This window comes from Thermobia domestica, chromosome 5, assembly GCF_964235325.1.
Source record: "Thermobia domestica chromosome 5, izTheDome1.hap1.1, whole genome shotgun sequence".
NCBI lineage: Eukaryota > Metazoa > Arthropoda > Insecta > Zygentoma > Lepismatidae > Thermobia > Thermobia domestica.
This window is the reverse complement of record NC_137458.1, coordinates 214,881,606-214,889,463: the sequence shown is the minus strand read 5'-3', so window position 1 is coordinate 214,889,463 and position 7,858 is coordinate 214,881,606.

Sequence of the window (7,858 nt, the reverse complement as noted above, 5' to 3'; positions counted from 1 at the left end):
AAATATCACAGTATAAATAAAGGTAAAACAGTTTTATTGGTAAAGAACGCGCGAAAGGTGCAGTGCGCCCTTTACATTAGGCGCCCTTCCGAGACCATATCAAAGATGAGCGATTTTATTTACTCTTCTGGTATAGCACAGTTCTGTACAATAAACACACACAATTACTGTTGGCGAAGAACCCGTGAAAAGCACAGTGCGCCCTTTATATAAGGCGCCCTACGAAACATCACATTATAGATAAGTGGTTTTAGTTATCCTGTATACTAGCTTTGTTTAATAAATTCAAATACTCACTGGTAGTACAGAACCTGTGAAGAATACAAGGCGCCCTTTACATAAGATGCCCTGCGAAATATCACTTTTTTTTTTCTTTTTGAATTTCATTCTTCTGTATTTCAGTTTTGTATTATAAATTTATACAGTTGCTATTGGCAGAGAACAGGTAAACAGTATAATCACTTACAAAAAATATTATAAAGTTGTATAGCTATAAAACGAAACAATGTGATACATCAAGAATAGTTCGGATAGTCAAACGTACGATGCATTTATGTAATACTACACTGACACTAGTCTCTAATTTACGATTTTTACGGCATCGAAGCTTTCACAGTCTTAATATGCATCCATATATCCGAGCATATTCATTGTTTCTGTGTGTTTTAAAGCAGTGTTCGGATAATCAATACCTGTTGTATTTTAAAATATAGCTGTATTAATTTCCGTAAAATGTGGTCTTCCTGTCACCACAGCACGGCGCGTCCTCAGGTTGTGGATCGAGGAGAAGGCCTCTGGGACATAGAGGTTAGCTGCGAATATACTGAGTAAGCAGTCGCGGACAGACAAGGGGTGATAATCCAGCTTGAGAATTTGGTATGAGGCTAACAACCTCATTCTGTAAAAAAAGAATGTTCAGATAAGTTCGCAGAATCCTCGGACCAGAACTGATAACTTGGCACGACCTCCGCAAAGTAAAATCGACATGAGATTTGGAACATGAAATATAAGAAGTCTCTATAGGTCAGGCGCGTTAAAATTTGTAAAAAGTGAGTTTAGAAATAGAGATTGGACCTATTGGGATATCAGGAAGTTAGGTGAGAAGGAAATGGAGGAGTCAAGTCGGGAAAGTTTACGTTCTTTTACGGGAAACAAATTAAAAATTACCAACTAGAAACAGGGCTTTCCGTTCACAAACAAATACGTAATATCAGCAAATACACAGGTTGAATTTGTAAATGATAGATTTTCTTTTAGTTCTCTTAAGGGTCGGTTGTGTAATATTATTGTTTTAAATGCACATGCCCCAACAGAAAATAAGGATGGCGATTAAAAAAAATACAGTTTTATGAAAGAATAGAACGGGTATTTGATCATCTTCTGCAATACCATATGAAAATTCTGTTAGGCAGTTTCAATGCGAAGGTAGGACCAGAGGGTATTTTCTAGGGATGGCCAATTCCGGAATTTTTACTTTCCGGAATCCGGAAAGTAAAATCGGAAAATTCCGGAATTCGGAAAAATTCCGGAATTCGGAAAAAATCCGGAATTCGGAAAAATTCCGGAATTTAGAAAAAATCCGGATTTCGGAAAAATTCCGGAATTTGGAAAAATTCCGGATTTCGGAAAAAATCCGGAATTCGGAAAAAATCCGGAATTTAGAAAAATTCCGGAATTCGGAAAAAATCCGGATTTCGGAAAAAATCCGGAATTCGGAAAAAATCCGGATTTCGGAAAAAATCCGGATTTCGGAAAAATTCCGGAATTTAAAAAAAATCCGGAATTCGGAAAAATTCCGGAATTCGGAAAAATTCCGGAATTCGGAAAAAATCCGGATTTCGGAAAAATTCCGGAATTCGGAAAAATTATTTTTTCTTTTTGTAATCCTAAGAATTTTGTTCAAACGCAAACGAACAAATTTCCTTTTTGTAATCCTAAGAATGTATGATGCAAATTAAGCTGAAACTTACATCCTAAAGTATACACTACTCAATCTTCCCATGGTTAATGAGATGTAGTCCAAAAGTACGATGTACTTCTAATATTTAATTTTTGTTTTACTGTGATATTGTCCAGAGGTAAGACATATATCACACTGAGATAAACAACTTGACATAATGAAGATGTTATCATACGTAGTTTTCCAGAAAATCGTGAGAAACTAATTTTTGTGAAGTTAAAATATGCGTCTCTTGTTGCCAGTGGGATGCAATTGATAACTTTTATGCTGGAATAGTCTTCTTCTTCTTCTTCTTCTTCTTCTTATTATTATTATTATTATTATTATTATTATTATTATTATTATTATTATTATTATTATTATTATTATTATTAATCGTTTATGTACTGTAAAAGAAAAATGTGAACCGTTAAGTAGTAGATTTTATCTGTTGTTTTTTGATATCTTCTAACAGTAATAACAAACTGCTTGTAAATAGGCAATGATTATCAAGGACAATGGCATATTAATGTAAGGACTACTCTGCAGACTAGCAATAAACAATAACAGATAAACAATAGTTGCAAAAAAAAAAAAAAAAAAAAGTAACTAACTTGGGCACGTCAGAATGTTCGCGAGAATATAGGGACGCATTGAGACTAGCAAAGAGCGTGCTATTATCATTACTCATAGGGCCGTACGATGGAGGCATTAATGTTAATGGCTCTAATGAGCACTTACTTGCTCTAACGGTTAACCTCATTTTTGAGATGATTCTTAGAAGGGGCGTGTTGGCATGCAGTTAGAAGACCTATATCCATTATTTAAAAAGCACACGTTATCTGTGGAGTACTAACGATTTGCGTCACTATCGAACACTAACGTAGCACTAGCGACGTTTAAAGTCGAAATTGGAGTCTGACATAAGTGGCTTGTCAACTTCACGGACATTATATTTTCCTTGAATGAGAGAATTTTGCGCCCAGGAAATTTGCGCCCTACTACAAAAATAGGAAAAAATGCGCTCGCAATATATTTGCACTGGGATGTTTGCGCCCTACCCCAAAAAGAGGGGAAAATGCGCCGGCTATATATTTGCACTGGGATGTTAGCGCCCTACAATTCAACTTATTTTTGTATTGTGTAAAGTAACTTCCACTCACACTTGAACTAGGCTTGCCTATCATCGTCTCAGTGAGTTACTCCATCCGTTATAATATTCCGAACAAATGAAAAAAATACAATTTTAGTTCACTAAAGGGCAATCCATACAAATACAATTTTTCATTATACTACAAAATTTACAAAAAAGTATAAATGACTGATATATAATTATTAATATAATCAAAGAGTATAATTTAATCTACAAAAGGTTGTTTGGCTCTACCCAGATATCTCTGTTCACAATCCTTGCGAGTTGTTTGGCTTTTCAGGACACAAAATATAGAAAAGAAAATGTAAAGTGAATGTAAAATCAGTTCAGTAATATTATCAAGAAAACTATGTACAGTGTGTTTACTTGTTGGAATTACACTTCAAACACACAATTGCGTTCAGTCGTTCTTTCAGAAAAAATGTTCCGGGCGGCACACTTAGTATTCCGGAGGGGGGTCACTGCTGGTACTATTCTATTTATTATTATATTATAGACGTATTATTTTGGTCTCCTCCGAGGGGGCACTCTGAGAGCTCTGGGGAGGCCAGTGTTCCCCCAAAATCATCTCTGGAAGAAGCAGTGATTGCTTTGATCCGTTGTGTTCTTTTGGCTTATATTGAAGTTTATTCTCCCCTTATATAGCCACAATGAAAATAAATCACAAATGGCATGGTTGTGGGGGAGGATTGTTTATGCTGTAATGTCAGCCCCTCCGAGCAAATGCGTCCAATAGGTTCTTTTATTTCGCAGGGCTCAACTTCCCGGTGGAGGTACATCGCAGGCGCAATTTTCCCTGTTCTTGAGGTAGGGCGCAAATTTCCCAGACGCAAAATTCTCGACACCGTTCGAATGACCTCGGAAAACTATATCTTTTTCAATACTTTTTTATATTCTTTTACTCGAGATTTCTTCATAGCTTCTAATTAAAATACTTACTAATATATCCTCATTTTATTGTCCTAACCAATCAATATGGGTATGTTGTCAGTAAAATATTTAGATTGATCGAGCCTCTGGTGTGTAACCACAGTATTTCATATCATCCCCCCATTTAGAAATCTTGGCTAAACGAACCAATATATGTTGCCAATGAAATAGTTTAGAATGATTGAGCCCCTGGTAAATAACCACAGTATTTCGTGACAGACACCCCCCCCCCTTCCTATTACCATATTCTAGCTACATGCCTGACTCAGCTAATTCTCTACATTCTTTACCAAGCACACATTTTCTAAAGCGGAAAATGCTCTCTAAATACCTAAGCTCATTATTTTCAGCAGATGCACAAATTGGGTAACATTCTATCTACATGAATGTTATATATATGTCGATTACTGGAAACCGCTTCTCGCTATCTATTACCATATTTACTATATAATGATTAACGTTAAAACCGGAAATGGTTGATTTGTACCGCTTCCGGTTTGAATATTACATTCATCAGGGAACTCGATTCTTAACTATTGACTCTGTACCTCATGGCCAAAATTGATTGGTAATCCATCAGATAGTTCTTGAGACTGTTTGCTTCACTGACGGACAGAATGAATATATGGCTATAGAGTTTTGATAAACTAAATTCGTTAATGAGTGATGATGGAACAAATATAAGAAAGGTAGGCCTTCCACCGGGAAAATTTTCGAACACAAAATTAGCCATCGAAAACCCACATGTCCTGGGTTAGAATACCATAGATGAAAACTCTACCACTGAGTCATCAATCACCCGCTTATTAGTTTTATTAATTATTATATTAATATAAATTAATGAATGCCTGCTTATGTTAATTATTGAACAATTACATTGTACACTTCGTAAAGTCAAAAATTATAAATTTGTATTTACTGTACATACAGTGAGCGCAGAAAGTGTTCGTACACCTATGCTATTGAAACGAGAATGCCTGCGAAAAAGAAACAGAAAATTTAAGAAGTGTAATAACACACACAATGTGAATAATGAAAACTAAGCTTTATGAATGTATCAATAAAGAACCACAAAGACAAGTTTAATGGTCAGAAAGTAAATAAATTCCGTAGAAAGTGTATAGAGTAAACGCAAAAAGTGATCGTACACCTGACGTACGAATACGAAACAAAGATACCACAACTGGGGTTCACTAGTATTCACCTGAGTATACACCTCTGTATAGCATGACGAGTAACAGAATGAGTTTAGTTGTGAATAGAAGTGAAAAAAACTGCACGTTGGGCTGTCAAAGTGGGAAGCAACCGAACAGAAACAAATGAGGAGACAAGAAAAGTAATTATTAAATTGCATAAGAAGGGTAAGTCTTTGAGAAAGATAGCAAACCTTGCAGACAGGCCTCGGACAACAGTACAAACAATAATTGCGATGTATAATGTTTCTATCACTGTGCGAAAAAAAAAAAAAAAAAAAAAAAAAAAAAACTGGAAGACCAAGACTGTTGAGCGAACAAGATAAACGTTACATTATTAGGGAAAGAAAAAAGGTTCCAAAAAATAGTGCTGTGCAATTGGCAACGGATCTGGAAACACGCGGTGTTAAAGTATCAGCCAGTACAGTGCGGAATATTTGCAAGGTATCATGGTTGGATAGCCAGGAAAATGTTCTGGGTGAACAAGACAAATCGTATAAAGAGACTAAAGTTTGAAAAAAGAGTATAAAGATAAGGGATCAGGCTTCTTTCTGGAATAGGGTCATATTTTCGGACGAAAGTAAATTTAACTTTATCGAGTCCAATGGGAGGCGTATTGTATGGCGCAAGGTGAATACAGAGATGAATCCTCAAAATCTCGTCCCTAAAGTAAGACACGGAGGAGGGTCCGTGCTCGTCTGGGGTTGTATGAGTGCCTCAGGGGTGGGTCGTCTCCACCTTATCGATGGAGTGATGATCCACAAAGTGTATATTAACATATTAAAGGAAAATCTCCATACTAGTGCGCAGAAGATGGTTCTTGAAAACAATTTATTGTTCAGCAAGACAACGACTCCAAACATACAGCGGAAAATACTCGATTGTGGCTACTCTATAATACCTTGAAACAGCTTCGCACACCTCCCCAATCCCCAGACATGAACCCCATAGAACATCTATGGTCTGTTCTGGAGACAACAATCAGAAGGCACAGCTTCTCTACTCAGGGCCGGCGCTAGCAATTTTGCCGCCTTGGGCGGTGCTTTCACATGCCGCCCCTTTAATCCGCAAACCTTATTTTGACAGATAACGTTCAAGTGTAATTTAAAAACATGTATAAAATGGAAAAGTAAAAAAAAAAAAAAAACTACCTTTCTGGAATGTTCACGTAATATTTAAACGACTCTATACTGACACAATATTCAGTATGCTCGATTTCGCTGTATATCTGTAATATAGAGCAGCGCATACAGAAAATAAAATTTTAAAAATATACTTTAATCATGACTAAGAATTTTAATTTTTAGGCTTATTTTATATCAAAAGGCGTTTTCAACAGAGTATGGAGCAAGAAGATAATACAGTAAATCAGATATTATGGTAAATGTAAGTGATTAGCTTAAGCCTTATAATGTACTAAAACACAATAGACATACATAAATTTAACATATCTTAATTGAAAGAAACTTTTCTTGCTTTGATATGAGCAAATTCCTTTATCACATCACGTAGTCCAATGTTTTAGCCAATTTGTGTTCTATTGATATCGTCGCTAGACCACTCAAGCGTGTTTCAGACATAGAAGAGTGTAGATAGTTTCTAATAAACTTAAGTTTCCAAAAACTTCTTTCTCCACTTGCCACTGTTACAGGAAAGATTAACAAAATTCTACGTGCAATACTAACATTGGGAGCAAAGTCATGTTCCTTAGTTATTATTATTATTATTATTATTATTATTATTATTATTATTATTATTATTATTATTTTTGTGAACTTTCACAGGCTTAATTATAGTGGATAACACTTTCAGTTTGTCTTTCAAATCACTGGGGTTAATATCTTTCAATTCTTCGTGTGTTAAAATGGTGGTAAGTTTAGTACACTTTTCAGACAAAAAGTTCAGGTGGTAGGCTATATCTTTACGATTACTTATATCGCAAAGAAAATTGAAATATTCGCTGTGATATTTAAGTTGCTCAAATCTTTCTCTTAAAAACTAACATAATCACTTCTAGAACTTTGTAATAAAAATCGATCTTGTATCTTGTTTGTGGATGTTTTCAGTAGCTTCATCCTCTGCCTCGTACTGAAACTGTCTCTTCTTTCGACTTCGAGCTTGCACTGTATTATGTATCAGTGGATCACCCGTATCTAATGCTGATGCCAAGTCCATCGTATCAACTAAGTAAGATTTAAACTTTGCATAATTTCTGCTCCTCTCAAAGTACCCAGATATATTTTCAAGAAATCCTACTGCATCCAACACATGAGAATCAATGCTTTAAAGTCATATCAGACAACGAGTGAGTAAAGGAAAGAAAAGTAACTCAGCTGGTTTGCTATACACAGAGCATCGTGGACGACCATTCTATCGGTTCTATTGTCATTACTTATTTGAAGTAAGGCATCATAAACTTCCTATATTTGATAACTGAGTCAGAGCATCAATTCGGCTCTCCCACCTTGTGGTGGATTATGATTTTAAAGTGAGACTACTAATATGTTCCTTTAGTATGGCCTAACGTTGAACTGACGCAGAAAAAAAAGTCATAAACTTTTTTTTAGCTATACAAAAAATGAAACATTTCTCAAGAAATAATACGCTGTACGATTTACTATATTCGGAATGAACAATTTGTAA